The sequence below is a fragment of the Lactuca virosa genome, chromosome 1 (assembly GCF_052849685.1).
Source record: "Lactuca virosa cultivar CGN04683 chromosome 1, Lactuca_virosa_CGN04683_v6, whole genome shotgun sequence".
NCBI classification, from domain to species: domain Eukaryota; kingdom Viridiplantae; phylum Streptophyta; class Magnoliopsida; order Asterales; family Asteraceae; genus Lactuca; species Lactuca virosa.
Genome location: NC_136426.1, coordinates 222073690 through 222091427, shown reverse-complemented (window position 1 = coordinate 222091427; position 17738 = coordinate 222073690).

The window sequence follows — 17738 nt, the reverse complement described above, 5'->3', positions numbered from 1 at the left end:
TCTTCAGCAATTTCGTTCACTTCGCTTTCATGAGATTTCAGCTGATTATACAAGTCATTCAAATTTGACGTATCAAAGCTCTGTTGATTCTTAACCATCATGCTCACACTACGCCACTCCTTACGAAGACCCATAACAAAAATTAAATTGAACTCCATGGCTGATCTGGTGATACGATATCGATTGCATCGATAGATTAATTCATTAAGACGATTATAGTAAACTTCAATCGTTTCACCATCTTTCTGTCTGAAGTCCTTCAGTTCCACTAAGCATTGCTTCACAGAGTTCACTTTTGTCTTCTCACTCCCCTGAAATTTCTCCTTGAGAATGTTCCAGATCTCCTTTGCAGTTGTACAACTCCTCACATAGTTGTAAACAACTGGAGGCAAAGCACCTCTTAGTTCTCTCACGCATCTCTTCTCTAGCTTTTTCAGACGATCAGACTGATTCTCAACTTCAGAACTTCCAGAAGATGATCCAATTGGTTGAACATTCATTGGTGGATTGAGATTGCCAGAAATGCAATTCCACAGTTCTTCATCCAATCCGTTGAGATAATCATGCATACGATCAACCCATTGATCGTAATACTTAGGAATTAGCATAGGAATTTTGGTGGATGATCCTAGAAGATGAGAAAATAAAGTCATGGAATTAAGATTGAAAGACGCCATTAATGTACGGAATTATTCCTTGAGAATTTTTGAAGAAACTTTGAGAATTTGACAACAAACTATATGATTCAAATCATAATCATTAGCAAAACACTCGATTCAATTATTCAAGTGCAGAATCGAATCACAGACGTAGATCCAATGATTTTTTCGCTTTCAAAAAGTGCAGAATTTCTTAAACCAAAAAAAATTGATTTAAAAACTTTTGAAAAGATGAAAATCAGATCAGAGATATGATTCCTGCTCTGATACCAATTGATGAATCATTGAATTGAGTTTGAAACTAATCAGAGTATAATGATCAATGTAGGATTGCGAGATTTCAACACAGATGTAAATATGATCTTGTTTCAGCTCTATTACGCTCTCAAGTTTTACAGAGTACAAATGATAATTTTGTTAAGACTCGTCCTTATGACTCTAGTAAACACTCCTATTTATAGGAGAGGAAAGCGTACAAAAAATATACTAAGGACTATGTGTTAAGCTTCGAATACAATGCCCTAGAAAAATAGATTACAAAATGTTCGAAGGGTACAAAACATATACTTCGACTAATTACAACTATTCAACCCTTACAGGACAACTCACCTCACAAGTAGCTCGGGATGATAACGTCAAACTCCTCTAAATGTAGCTCCAACTCCAACACCTACATCCATCAATGATCCACTTCCATAAATTCCCAAATTACTAAAATACCCCCCCCCCCCCACATAAGTCAAATTGGTCAACCCTTGGTCAAAGTTAAAGTCAAAGTCAACGATCAAGGTTAACAGTCCATATGGACCCAACACGTCGAGTGAAGCCCACTAACTCGTCGAGTTCTTCCATAACTCGAGAAATCGTGAAAACCCTAGTTAACTCGTCGATTTTTCCAACAACTCGTCGAGTCCATGCGGTGTCCAAATGTCCGGAAAACCCTAACTGACTCGTCGAGTCGTCTTACTGATTCGTTGAGTCCATGCCGAACCCACAACGGCCAAATCTTCATCTGACCCGTCGAGTTGACCATGCAACTCGTCGAGTCCCTTCAGTCCATTTCTCATTCAGACTTTTTGAAGCTACCCCGTAGCTCCAAATCGTAAATCTAGCCTCTTAGGGCCTAGTTACAACGTAAAGTTGAAAACCTTATGTGCATGCATGGTCTTAAGGGCCAAAACTAAGCTAAAGAAGAAGTTTTAGGTAAGGAGGAGGCCATAGCTTGCCGAAGACTAGAACTTCATGACTACAAGGGGCTAAACGAGTTCAGATCTGAAGTTACAACTTCAGATCATGCACAAAACCAGAAATATCCCACAAACAACTAAAAAATGGCCCTAAACATCTGCATGAAGAGATCTGGCTAAAGATAAGTCAAGGTAACGACTTGTTACCTTCAAAAGGATGCCAAGATGAAGTAGAGCCAAATCCACAAGCTTCTCTTTGCTCCAAGCTCCTTAGGCTTCAAGCCTTCTTCACAAAATCCACCTTGCAAGCTTCTTAACACACAAAAATGGAGAGTAGACAGGATTAGGGGTTTTTGAGCTCAAGGGGGACGATAAGGGAGGCTAATGGAGGCTAATGATCCTTTAAATAGTGTGCAAAACCCTGGAAATTAGGGTTTCATTTTCCAGCTCCTACTCGTCGAGTTTTGCCTCCCAACTCGTCGAGTAGAGAATTTCCTACACGTCGAGTTGAGGCCATCAAATCGACGAGTTCTAAGTCAAAATGTCCTTTTTATTTATAATTCATATATACATGGGAGTCGGGATGTTACACAATTGGATGGACTAACGTCACTCAAAATACACTTTTTCAAGATAATTAATACATTTGGCCACTCTTTTTAACACTTGAGGTCACTCATTGCTTAATTTTAAGTGATGAAATACCCTAAAAACCAATGTTTGTGTCACCAAATATACAAAAGGCTACACAAACATCATATTGATGTGGCAATTGAATGGACTAATGTCACTCAAAATACATTGCTTGATTGTAAGTGACGAAATCCCCTTAAAAAACCAATAGCTGTGTCACCAAATATACATAAGGCTACAAAAACATCATATTCATGTGGCAATTAGATGGACCAACGTCACTCAAAATACACTTTTTCATTACTTTTAAAACCATTTGGTCTCTCAATCTATGCCTTTCGCCACTCTTTTTAAACGGATACGACCACTAACTTGCTAATGTAACCGTATGTACTTTATGTCACTCGACCTTCCGTTACACATGTATCGAAAATGAATCATTGCTAGAAAAATACCCTTTAATGACACACATTGTGTGTCATAAAAAGGTACAGATGAAACACATATGCGTGTCAAGGAACACAATGTCATAAAGGAAGACGGTATGCATTTGCGTGTCGTAACCTTACAACATGCATTTACGACACATATTTATAACACACAATGCGTTTCATTAAAGCCCCTGTCTAGAAAGGTCATGTCATAAATGAAGATGACCCATGTTTTGTGTATCGTAAATTTAAATGTTTAAAAAAATTATTTATAGATTTACTATTTTTCAAATTAAATTTGCATATAATGTATCATAATATAAAATAAAATACCATATACAAAAAATGCAATCCATTGCACAAAATTTAATGTCATAAAAATAATCGTTCCAATATTAGACAAATGTAATACATTAAATCTGAAAGAGCTAAAAGTCATCACCAAATAATAGTCGGACTACAAGAACTTGTTGCCCACCTTCACAACATCCGAGCTAGTTTACTTGACACAATGCAATGAACAATACCGGCACATTTGAATAAGGACCATCGTTTTAATCCATCAAAAAACGAGTGGGCACATGCCTCCAACTGAAAAAAAAATTCATCAATATCCCTATAAGTTAATCCATTTTATAGAAAATCTAAATGGAAGAAAAAAACAACTCATAGGATTTGTTGCTTGCTATTTAAAGAAATAGGAAAATAATAATAATAATATTTACTTACAGAGCTACATCGAAGTTTTGGTGAGTATTGGAGTAGGCGTGAGACGAGGTCAACTGCTTCGGGTGGCATTCGCTTGTGAAATATCTAGAGAGAATAAAATGTTGTAATAGAAAGAAATATAAGAAACACACAAATAAACGAAAATCAAATGAACATATATGGTTGTAATGGAAATAAATTATAGTAGGATATGCTTTGATACAAAAATAAATGTTATTTAATCCTTTAGCTCTATACTATAAACATCAAATAAAAATTTAAATATATAATGTTGTAATAGAAGGAAGTGAAAGTAGGATTCTATATAATACAAAAATAAATAAAAGTACCCTTTAATGACACGCAATGCATTGTTAGAAGGTGGTGAAATACATGCAACATCAGAATGCATAACAAAGAGGGGCTTAATGCTTTCAGAAATGAACTAATTTTCAAATTTTAAATAAAAAAATGCAAAAAAGATGAGATGTAAAAAGAGACCACATGTAGTTGTATAGGCATTCTATTGATGTAAAAATTACATGTGTGCTTTTTCTCATGTTTCCTCCGTTTCGAGCTTTCAGCCTTTCATTCAGTCAAAAAGAGAACAACCATCTGAAGTAGGTGAACACCATATGAGGGAAGCTGCTAAAAACATCTTAGAAAAGGAAGAAGGTGAATGGTATGATATAAAAGACTCCTCCATTAAAACAAACAGAACAAGTAGTATTCCTGAAATGTCAACTTCTGGCTATGATGAGAAATCACAAACAAAAGCAACTACTGAATCTGAACCTACAAATCAAAATGATTGTAATGTCAAGAATGAAAATAACAACTATACTTCAAAGCTTCCAACTAGCCCTGGAAAATGCCCTAAACTTGGCCAACAAAAGGAAGCAATGTTTGGTAAAAAGTGTAGTAGGAAAACCATGCTTCTAAACATGGAAGATGTTAAACAAGCGGGACCCATTAAAATCTTTACCCCTAAAAACACAACTTTCAACCACCCATTGTAACACGTATTTTGAAAAAGTCACACCCTCTTCTTGACTCAATTAAGGAAGAAAAAGAGATTGATCAATCATGCAATGAGGGTAACAATCATGTGGAGTCTAGTGATACAAAATCTGATTGTAATGAAAGTGATTTTAGTTTAGGACATATAACTCATTTACGACCTATAAATCTACTTTTTCCCTCCCGTTGTTCCAAAAATAAACCTGAATATGATCATCCATCAAGTTGTCTGTCTTTATCTCTATGCAGTGGTAATGATGTGTTGTTGTTCCAGATACTTGACCTATATGCAAATTCCAAAGCATAATTAACATTTCCAGGTAATAGAATATCATCAAATCAGGTATGTAAGTAAACAAGAGTTGAAAGACAAAGAAAATGAAGAATATAATAGATTGGCAAGTCATCGTAATACAATTCCATATAGTAATCCTTCTCTATCGCCCTTCTAACATGAGAAACATCTGTTCTATTAAGTGTCTTATTGCATAATAATTCAAAATGCTTTTCCAAAAGAAATTCAAGCTTATATGGAGTTGAAACAACATTTTCTCCATTCAACGTCTCCCCTAGATTAAGTTTCTTCTCTTTCATAATATCTTTTATTAGAAAAACAATACATAAATAAGAAGTTTTTTGTAAGTTGTAAAGATAACAAAAGGAAGACCAACTTATGTAATAAGAAAGTACCTATAGAAAAAAAGGGAAGATCATAATAAGCATATATTTCCATGGAAACAAAGTAAACAAGAATTAGTTAAAAAATAAAAATAAAAATAAAAACTTTGGAGGAGATATGACTAACCAAGGATTATAGAATGGGCCAACTTTGTTGGCATACAAGGGGACAACATCTCCATCTTTGTAGTGATGATTAGAGGCATCTGATTGTACTTTGTTTCGATTATAGATCATTAGAAGAGTGAGAAAAGCAATTTTTGGTAGCAGTGTGATCCCTATTGTGAAAGTAGGATTCTATATAATACAAAAATAAATAAAAGTACCTAACTCGTTCTACATTCGATATTAAAATGCTCAGAGTCAACCCATGTTTTGTCAATGCAACGGAGTACTCGATAAATGAATCCAAGTGTTGTGAGTAATAAATTCTAATAATAAACAAAAACGAAGATCCAAAGTGAATCGAAGTATCAAGATATAAATAATTAGACACAATTAATTATCGGTAAATCATTGCAATTTCAATTGCAATTCATCGGAGCGTTAAGATAGAAGACAAAATCAAACACAAAAGTATAGCTGGTAGATAAAGATTAAGAATGGAGTTCGATGATAGAAAAGGAGAGGACCTTATGCAGTTAGCTAGGAGGTTTCCTTGATCGAGAAGGTCTTCACTGCTTGGACCAGAAGTAGGGTTGGGGTTAGAGAGTCGATTTTGACTTTGACTTTGCTCGCAAGTTAAATGAACTATTTTGATTGGAACTAGAAATAATGTTAGGGTTTCCTTCGGTTACCCCCTTCACATCTTCGTAAATCTTCATATGGTGGAGGATAAAGATGAGAGAAAACTTGGGGGACAAGGAGAGACGAGAAGGTGGAGGTGTCAATTAGGGGTCATCGAATTGGTAGCTTGAATTGACGGTTGATGAGTCGTAGTTGTCGATCGGCGCTACAATCAAGAGGAGTTACAGTCACCGAACCATTTAGTGTGAGGATCGATATGGAAGAAATCAGACTCTGGTGTGGGAATAGAGAGATGATTTGTAGGAACATATAAGAGTTGTAGTCGTCAGTGTGTGAATAGAGAGGAGTTTCAGTCGTCGATAAACTTGTTGCGTTTAAACATGAGATGATGGTGCATGAATAGAGAGATAGGGTAAGGTTTTGAGAGACTTGAGAGGAGAATCTCTCCAAACCAGAAATTTTCATTGTTATTTACTTAGAAGGGGCGGGGACTCAAATTTCTAGGTTATGAAAGGTCCACACATGTTCTGGTTTGGTTTGCTTTTGCGTGGTCCTGAATAAAAAGCCCTAGAATTTGTGAAGGTGGAGGCATCAGTAGAGGGTAGAGGGAAAAAGGGAGATATAACAACGCTGGGTTTTTAATTTTTTCGGATTTCATTTCCCCCTTTGTCTATTAAAAAATTGTAGAACGTGCGTCCGTGAAAAAAAATATAAAACGACACCTTTACCCGACATACATTTAAGATTAGCGCTCTCCGTGTTTGTAGTTTTTGTTTTTAACACTAATTTAAGGGCACACACAAATGTGTGTCCTCTACCCTTCAGTTTTTGGAAAGCTAACATTATTTTTAGGACACACAAAAAATGCATATTGGAAATCCGTGTGTTTCATTGTTTGCGTGTCATTAAAGGGTTATTTTCTAGTAGTGAATGTGTGGCTGTATGCATACAGTCACTTATTTTTCGTGTGACGGAAGCCTATTTTTGTACTAGTGTTGTGTTAATCTTTCTCCATCTAAACTATCATTAGAGTCACTACTAAGTTCATCGTTGTTCTGATTTTCATCTTCATTTACATCCGATTCATTTTGCATGTCATCATCATAAAAGTTTTCCAATTGTACATTATTAGAAAAGTCTTGGTTTTCAATTACAACGTTTTCCATGTCATAATACATAGTGAATTCGTCATCCATGATGCTTCACACCTAAAACATTTGAAATTAATATATAATTTTATCAAGCATACTAAAATGGAAATGTAATTTTAAGATTTATAGATATACTTACAACAAACACACGTCTTTTTGTTGTAGATGAGCCACGCAGGAGCCGATTATGTTAGTTAACAAAGAAGACTTCGGTTGTGATTGAGTACTTAAAAGTTGTTGTTAGGGTTTATAATAATCGGTTTCAAGATTAAAGTTGCATACCTAAGATGTCGACATATTCAATGAAGATTAGAATTGGCATAGTTTTGGCGTTGACAGTGAATGTAAATTCCTGCTTTGAGTTGGAGGTGAAAATCATCCGACATATGTTTTCCTAATTCCATGTTCATTCTTACTTGCACTAATAAATTTAAATCGCTTCCAAAATATGATACGACACATACTCATGAACCCTAAAAATGTAATGAAAATTTTGAAATTTTCAGGGAATGATGTGGTAGGTTCTTTTAAATATATTATAAATAATTACATTATTGATCCTTCTAGATTAATAGTTCAATTTAGGCTACAAATCACACAATCATTGTCGCACCTAATATACAAAAGGATACACATTTACATGACTTAAAAAACCATATAGTCACTCTTTTTAACACCTAAGGCCACTCATTGCTTAATCCCCCAAAGAAACCAATGGTTGTGTCACCAAATATACAAAAGGCTACACGCACATCATATTCATGTGCAATTGGATGGACTAACATCACTCAAAATACAATTTTCAAGATAATTAATACATTTGGCCACTCTTTTTAACACTTGAGGCTACTCATTGCTTAATTGTAAGTGATGAAATCCCCTAAAAAACCAATGGTTGTATCACCACATATACAAAAGCCTACACAAACATCATATTCATGTGGCAATTAAATGGAGTAACTTCACTCAAAATATATTGCTTAACTATAAGCGATGAAATCCCCAAAAAAACTAATGGTTGTGTCACAAAATATACATAAGGCTACATAAACATCATATTCATGTGGCAATTAGATGAACCAACGTCACTCAAAATACACTTTTTCAGGACTTTTGAAACCATTTGGTCTCTCATTCTATGCCATTCACAACTCTTTTTAGACAGGTACAACCACTAACTTGCTAATGTAACTGTATGTACTTTATGTCACTCGACCTTCGGTTACACATGTATCGAAAATGAATGTGTAGGTGTATGCATATAGTCACTCATTTTTGGTGTGACGGAAACCCATTTTTATACTAGTATTGCGTTAATCCTTCTCCATTTAAACTATCATCAGAATCACTACGAAGTTCATCGTTTTTTTGATCTTCATCTTCATTTACATCCGATTCATTTTGCATGTCGTCATCATAAAAGTTTCCAATTTTTCTTCATTATAAATGTCTTGGTTTTCAAATAGAACATTTGCCACGTCATAATACATTGTGAATTCCTCATCCATGATGCTTCCTCATACATGAAACTTTAAGATACAAGTATGATTAGTTTTTTATTAATGTAAATCTTATCACCCATGAAACATATGAAATTAATCTATAAAATTGTCAAGCATAATAAAATGGAAAATTAATTGTAATATTTATTGACATACTTACTGTATACACATGCCTTACTGTTGTAGATGAAGCACGTAGCAGTTGATTATGTTAAGTTAACCAATAAGGTTTTGGTTGTTATTGAATACCTTAAAGTTGTTATTAGGGTTTATAATATTCAGGTCCAAGACTAAAGTTGCTTAGCTAAGATGTCGACATATTCAATGAAGATTAGCATTGGCATAGTTTTGGAGCAGACAGTAATGTAAATTCTCACTTTATGTTGGAGCCAAAAATCATCCTGCAAACGTTCTTCTAAATATATTAAAAATAATTACATTATTGATCCTTTTAGATTAATATTTCAATTTGGCCTACAAATCATAAAAATTTTAATGAATAAAAATTATTTTTATATTATAAATAATGTAGCGTTGATATGACCTTATTTAACTATATATTTTAGGCCATTATCATAATATATTTGATTAAAATGACTTATTTTTAGATATATATAACCTTTAATATGCTTGAAAATGTTCAATTACAGTTAAAATGGGAGCTACGATGAAAAAGGTGGAGAACGAAGCTGAAAAACACGCAAAAAGGATGTAGCTGGCAGCTTGACCCCTCTTTAGTGTTTTGACCATATCTCATTTCTTGTAACTCCGATTAAGGCGATTAAAAATGATCTGAAAAGTAGACCAAATGTCAAATGACTTTTGTGTTTTTCCCAAAATGTGAAATGCAGCCAACACAACATGGTGACCATCACAATGACGTGCTGACTTGGAGAATAAGGGATCTCCATGAAGAGCACTATGTGGTGCTTCTTAACCACATTATGGTGACCGTAATTTGGCAAGTATATATATTCCATACATTAGGTCATTTCCAGGAGGTGTAGGCCTTAGGGTTGCGATTATTCACGAGGAAAAACCTTCCAAGGGTTGATTTTGATGCTGTAGATTTAATTGGAGTAAGGAATTGAAGATTCATTCGCTATTGAATCAATATTTCACTTCGAGTTTGCTTGGTGATCATGTCTTGCATTCTTTTGGTGATGTTTTTCTGCTTTAGTTTGTTGAATATGGTGTAAAAATCTTTACTTTTACTTGATATTGACGAACCCTTGTTGATATGCTTTGATTTCATTAGTAGGATTAATTGAATTTTGTGTTTACTTGTGTTATGATTGATTGATTTACCATTCATGTTAAAGTTTTGATTTTTGTTTTTTATTGTTGAGTATTATTAGGATTAGATGATCATTCTCTCTTGATGTACTTGACGTATATAAATCTACGATCATTCCCAGTGTTCGACACCCTTTCTTACCACAACTATATTACTTCATGACTAGGTACGCTGCCTATTTGTGATTAAGACTAGTTGAATTAGGACTTTATAAATAAAAAACTAGAATATTAACTAACACATCTGGTTTTTGGCGGCGTTGCCAGTGAACAATTGCGTTTCGGTTAGATTTTTATTTGATGATTAAATTTTGTTTGTAGTCTAGTTTTTATTTTTTTATTTTTTAAGTGTGAGTTGCAGGCACTTGATGATCTATTCAATCGACAAAAGGATTTGGAGGAGCTGGAGAGGTTGGTTACTGAAGACTCGGACGAAGAACAAAAACAAGTTGGAAAGCAAGAATTATGTCGTTTTGTAATCATTACCACGATGTGGACCCTTGTTTTTCTGGTTTGTGTTTTGAAGCATGGGGTGATGATTCCAACATTGGATAAAACTTCAGATGTGTATTCCATTTATGTTGAGTGTCCAAAAAGTTCTAACCCTTGTCAACAATCTTTGACTTTATGGATACAAGCTCGGTCCACCAATTTTTGAAACAAAAACAAATCTTACAAATTAGTCCAAGAAGAATATTAAATGCAGCGGATGGATTAACAATTAGATTAATAGCTTATTAAGTTCGGAGTTTAGCTCAAGACTCGCACTAAAAGAGGCGATTATCAGGAGGGAACCTGACTTTTAAATTAGTTTGCATTTTCTTTTCTTTTTGTTTTAGTTTTTATTTCTTTTTTTAGTTTTAGTTTCATTTTTTAGTAAAAGTGATTTTGATAATTCTTATACTTTTTGCAAGACATTTTTTAGCTAAGAAATTGATGATGGGAAAAAAATACAAACGTGGGGTGGAGTATTACGAGAAGAAGGCAAGAAACATGACACACAAATAAGTGTGGGATATACATTTGACATGGAGCTAAAACTGAGTAGTCTTTTGTGCTACCAATGATACATATGGGAAGAATTCATACGAGGGACCAGTTGGGAAATTATCTACTTCTAGATTAGTCGATTCATTCAGTGATGAAGAATTAAGAGTTTTGACAAAGACGCGACGCGAGCCTAGCTACCTCGAGACGCGACTTTTTATTACGTCACGACTACTTTCTTGACAAAGAATATGTTGCAAGTTCTAGATTTTACAGGGACCACGTTATGGCCAACAACTTGCCATGACGTGGCAACGCCCCAGGCAGATTTGGGAGCGGTGAAGCTAAGCTGTCGACTTCTTATTTCTTTTCCAAGAGTCCACCAATTTCAGCAAGGATGTTCCGATTCCGGAGCGTTCCAGCAAACAAATTGAAGATAGTATCAATAAGCTACTCATGACAGTCATCCGATCTGGTGACTAGATGACCAAGGCGAGTTCGTTACTTTTCTCCCTCTTTTATTTTATAAGCTTTTAATTGTTTTTATACAATGAGGGCATTATATAATTTAAGTGTAGGGTAGGGGATCAAATTAAATGAAAATAACATGCTAGAAAAAATCTCTATAATATTTAAAATAATAAAATATAAAGACTTAAAGAAATGGTCTAAATAAAAAAAATCTAGAAAATTTAAAATTTGTTATGTTAGAACTAAGTTTGCTAGTATTGTTTGGGATAAATTGATGTGAATTTAAAGGTTTACTTAAGCTAATATGTTATAGTATATTTGTGGCTTCCTAGTTCTAATGAAATCATGATACAAAAACGCAAACTTTTATAGTTTGAGGGACATAATATGTTTTGCATCGTGTACTTGAAATATATCCAGAAAAGCTTATATAGTCATTACACTTTAGACGAATAGCTTTAACCAATAAGGGTTAAGGTTATGTTCCCATGCGTAAGCATATATCCTTCTTTTAGGTTTTTAGTTTGAGAGAAAAAAAAAGTAAGATATGGATAAATGGAAAAAAAATGAAAAAGGTTGTGGAAAAAAAAGATAAAAAAGAAAAAAAAAGGAAAAAACAGTTGTCAAAAGTTGTTGAGTGAGTAAAAGTTTGCAAAGTATGAAGATCTTGAAGAAGTGAAGAATAAGACAAATTGCCAATGGATTATTTCATTTGTAATTTTTCTTTCTAGGTTATTTTATCATATTTACGCTTGGGAACTTAACAAAAATTACCTTGAGGTTAAGAAAGTTTTCTGAGGATGTATTCAGAGGGATGCAGAAATGAGTGTTGTTCAAAATAAGTGGGGAATGTTTCTGAGGATTGTGAGTATTTAGGACATGGGAAGTAAGTAGGGTCTAGACATAAATATATGCATTAAGGCGAGACATAGTTTGCGACTTCAAGTTGGGTTATTATATGTGATGTTGGTGGGCAAAGTTTTGATATAGCATAATAACAATCTAGTTTGCTTGAGCACAAGCAAAAGATACGTGTGGGGTATTTTAATATGACCTTATTTAACTATATATTTTAGGCCATTATCTTAATATATTTGATTAAAATGTTATAGTTTTAGATATACAATACTTAATATGCTTGAAAATATTATTACAGTTAAAATAGGAGATGGGATGCAAAAGGTGGAGAACGAAGCAGAAAAAAACACAAAAAGTATGTTGCTGACAGCGTGACCCCTCATCAGTGTTTTGATCATATTGCATGCCTCGCTACTTAGGTTAAGGCACATCAAAATAATCTGACTTGAGCTGACTTGTAGAATACGGGATATCCATAAAGACCATGAAGTGGCGCCTCTTAACCACGTCGTGGTGGCCATAATTTGGCAAGTATATATATTCTGGACATTAGGTCGTTTCCAGGAGGTAGAAGCTTTAGGGTTGCGATTATGCACGAGGAAAAACCCTCAAATGGTGGATTTTGAAGCTAGAGAGTGTATTCGAGAAAGGATTTGAAGATTCAAGCGCTATTGTATCGAGATTTCACTTCGGGTTTGCTTGATGAACACATATTGCATTCTTCTAGTGATGTTTTTCTGCTTTACTTTATAGAATATGGTGTAAAAACCTTTATTTTCACTATATATTGATGAACCCATGTTGATATGATTTGTTTTCGTTAGCAGGATTAATTGAATTTGGTTTTTACTTGTGTTTGATTGATTTCTTGACCTTTCATGTTAAAGTTATAATTTTTATTGATTATTGTTGAGTATTATTAGGATTAGATGATTATCCTATCTTTATGTACTTGAATTATTTGAATCTATGATCATAAGGTTTATATGAATAGGACTTTGATTATAAGCCTTGGGTTAGATAATATTTATCGGTGACTTTGATTGTGTTTGAGAGCATTAGATATTCATGCTATGCTTAGATTGATTTTCATGATCGTTGACAAGAAATCACTAGATCATATCCTTCATAGTTCGAATATATTTAATTGATTGTGTGTTCACTAATTGCATGATAATTCTGTTAGTTGTTAATTAATTACTATTACTAGGAAATCCGATCAAGATACTAGTTATATAACAATTCGGTAATCAATTTATTAATGCATTGCACTTATAATATATCAAACATAAAAACTTGAGAGATTCGTATTCTAGTGCAAGTACTTCTTATTTATTGTTTCCATTTAGTTATTGAGTTTCATTTGATTAATATAGTGTTAAAACTAATTTAATTAATTTACACAAAAACTCCATTTTTACTTTTCTGTTTTTAATGTAATAAACATTTGAATTATTTGATCAAGACCATTCCTGTTCCCTGTGTTTGAGACCCTTTCTTACCACAACTATCTTACTTCACGACTAGGTACACTGCCTATTTGTGTTTATGACTAGTCGAAATTATATAGTACTTTATAAATAAAAAACTAGTGTATTAACTTACAGAACAAATGACTAGACACAAATGGAAAAAATATAATAATAATATACGGAGTGTATAAATACAACATGGACCCTACCAACAAGATCAAAGAACCAACCTACAACCCTAGACCTAACCACATACAATATATCTACTCAGTTGTGGTATATGGAGTGTATACATGCAACATAGGACATGCATTATATCCAACATACACATTACCATCAACATCGAAGAATCAATGCACAACCCTAGACCCAACCACATATAATGTATCTACTCCATTGTTGTATATAGTGTTGAGAGAAAAACTTTGAGACACACTTGAACAAACGTTAGAACAAGTAGATTGCGGAATAGTTAATCTCGAAGGATCTAAAAGCTCAGCAATAATATTAATAAGTTAGAGTTAGATAGTTAGAGAGTTACTTGTGGAAAAGTAAAGAAATAGAAATGACAACAATTGTTATATCAAGTATACACATAAGTTGATTCATAACAAGGAATGCATTCAAACCAAGTTAATAAGGAAGATCAAACTTAGTGATTAAGTCACAAAAGACTTGCTCCGGAGAGAGGTTATACTCAGTTATGTTCTAGTACGATTTGAGAGTAAGAAGGGATGCGTAGTGAAATAGAAAAGATAACTTCAGAGATGTGTATTTAGAATAGATAGATGCTTCTTGAATACAAGAGAATGAGCTCTATTTATAGAGACACGAAGTACACTAGATTACATCTCTAAGAGTATCCATGCAACGCATACTGGACAATAGAGAGTATTACAATAAAAGACAAGTAAAGTAATCTAGTAAAGAGACTGCGGTAGGTAGAGACTCCGGATGCGGTTGCTGATGAAGGAGCTTGACTGCGGGTGCTTGTCGGCTGCGGTAGCTGAAGTTCAAGTGGGTCACTTTTTATGATTCAACAATTTCCCCCTAAGTGACCTCTTTAACTTTTGTTCAGCTATCAAGTTTAAGAAACTTGATCAGGATCCACCAAAACTTCCTGATGTTTTCCAACCAGATGATTCTCCTTAAGATCTCGAACTTGACTTCTGCAGTAGTGTGCTTCGATTTTTCAACTGCGGTTCGGCAGATATCAAGTTGCTTCCTGGTGAGGCGATGCATGGCAGTCATAGGAATGAAGTATTTGACATTATCGATCTTCCTTTTGAAAATGACTCCAAGTTCAGGAAAGTTGGTTGCACCTAAGGATCTTTCTTGATAGCCTTCGGTAGGCATAGGTGCAGGTTCGAGTGGTGGCAGATCATATTTCTTGGCAATGGTGGGGTAGATGTCTGCGTCGATTTTAGCAAAATCACAGACCTTTTCCTTCAAAAAAGTATTAGCCCTTTCAAGCGTAATCTTCATCTTCGGATGCTTCTCCGACTTGTTCTGGAACACCTTTGCAATGAGAAAGACTTCTTTCGGATTCATACAGGGGAAGTCAGCTTGGGTGCGAACATTGTCGTGTTCCCTTCTAGTGAGGGTGTACTGGATGAAGTCAACCTTCATGAACTTCCGAATCTTGTAGTTCTTGACTGCGGATGGTCTATCGTTAGACCATATTTTCTCAATGGGAGAGGCATGCTTAGCATAAAAATGACTAAGTCTCTCAAATTCCATTGGCAGTCTTTTGTGGTCTAGAAGGCTGCGGTCGAATTGCTCAAACACTGTGAAGTATTTGGCATTAGGGGAGATTGGAACATCCCAGTAGCCATCTGAAGGGGGTTCAACATAGGTGAGGTGAGGTCTGTAATCATCATCCAGCAGTCTGCGGTGAGGATTGATCCAAGAGTTTATTAAGGATTCGTCCATGATAGTATCAAAACCGCATTCTCTCCATATGAGCTCCGCCAGTTTAGCTGCCTTCCAATCTTTTTTTCTTTGGGTGGTGGCAGGAGAGTCATTTGAGCTTGGAGAGGACATTTGATCAACCAGGTTTTTGAAGTGAGGGGGAGTCTCTGGTTTCTCAATCGTGATCTCTTTTTGAGGTGGAGTCTGATGAGATGGAGTATGATGAGATGGTTGCGGTGTTGGATTTTTTTTTGTAATGATGGGGGGGCTCTCATGTTGTGAGATGGAATGATTAGAGTGATGAACTTCATCTTCACTGTGATGGACTTCGTATTCACTTCCCCCTATTGAGGAATGCAACCCAGGAGCTTCCTCAAGCCATTGTCAAAGGCCGTCAACTTTGGCAAAAACGTCTTGAAATTGAGCTTTGAGGGCATTTGCCAGTTGTTGATTATTGGGGATGGTGGAGTTGAAGAGCAGCTTGTGAATATCCTTAGTGACTTGAAGGATTTCAGGACCGTGGAAGTTGAAGGATAGGGATCGTTGCAGGCTATTGATTGTGGCTTGAAGAACTGAGATAGTGGACTCATTTGCAGTGTGAGTCTCAGCTATCAGTTTTTGAGACTGGGTGGCTTGATCCGCAATGGCTGCTTGGAGATCTTTCTTGATTGCGGTCACCTCAGAGATGAGGCGTTCCGCAGCAGCCATGAAGTCCTTGTGATTTGCCTGTCGATTGTTGTCAAGGGACCGGATTCCTATTTCAACTTTGAGAGAAATTCTCTCAGCAGCCAATCGCTCACGCATTTCCAAGCGTTCTATCCGTTCGATCAATGACTGCGGTCCGGGGGTGTCTTCTGGTTGCGGTTGAGTTGGCTTGACCGCAGCTAGAATTTGATCAACTTTTGCTTGCAGGCTCAAAAACTCCTTTCTTGTCACAGCATTCTTCTTCTTTTTCTTTTTCTCTTTGGGTTTTGTAGTTGAATGGTGAGAGCCACTGGTTCCGTCTTCTTCATCGAACATCATCAGGTCATCATCAGAGGGAGAGGGCTTATTTACCTCCTGAATATCATCATCATCAAGACCGAAGGTGGGAGAAGAACTGACTTCTATTGCAGTTCCTTCGTCTTGTGATTCATGAACTGTTGGAGTTGGAATCGGATTTGGAGTTGGAGTTGGAGTTGGAGGATTGTCTCAGCCATCTCGGTCATCCAGTCTTGAACCTTCAGAATGGTGGCTACGGTATGGGCATTATTGATTGCATCTGCCCAATACTTAGCCACTGACTGGATTTCTTGTTCCTTTTGTTGTTGTTGCTTGATCTGTTTTTTCTTGCGTGCTTGGAATGTCCTCCTGAAAGCGGCATATTTCTTGATGTCTGACTCAGTCACCGATGTGTAGCGTGACCATGAGTCGTTTGAATCATCTCCATCAAATCCTTGGAATCGCACCGAAGTATCCTTCGGGTTCACGGATCCTTGCACATTAGTGCTCACCGTGCCTAAACCACCTGCTGCGGATGTAAGCAGAGTAGGATTTCCTGAGCTTCCTTGGTCTCCTTGACCCGTAGTCAAGTTTGGCCTCAGCTCAGTTCTGGCTAGGGCGGAAGAAGTGCCCTATGGTTGGGGAGGTGTTTGAAGTGTTTGGGTTACGTTCAATAGGATGGAGCGCAACTACTCAAAAGAAAAGAAATACAGTCGGGAAGCCCTGGAGACCTTAGGGCATGAACCAGTGTCATCCTCTTGGGAATGAGCTGGGGGGAGTCTCCACGATGTGGTGAATCAGAATCACTTTCTGAGTCTGATTGGAAAAGGATAGTGGTGTTGAATGGGTCTGCGGCCACCCCAAGGACTACCGGAGCCTTTTGAGAGGCTTCAGTATTGGTCCGGTCACGCATTTGCCCAGAGGTATTGGTTTTCCTTTTCTTAAGGATGGCAATTGGTTGCGCATCCTCATCAGAATCACTATCAGGTGTAGGTACGGTTGGTTTGATTTTACATTTCTTGGTGGGTGCGGTTGGTTTGGGTGCA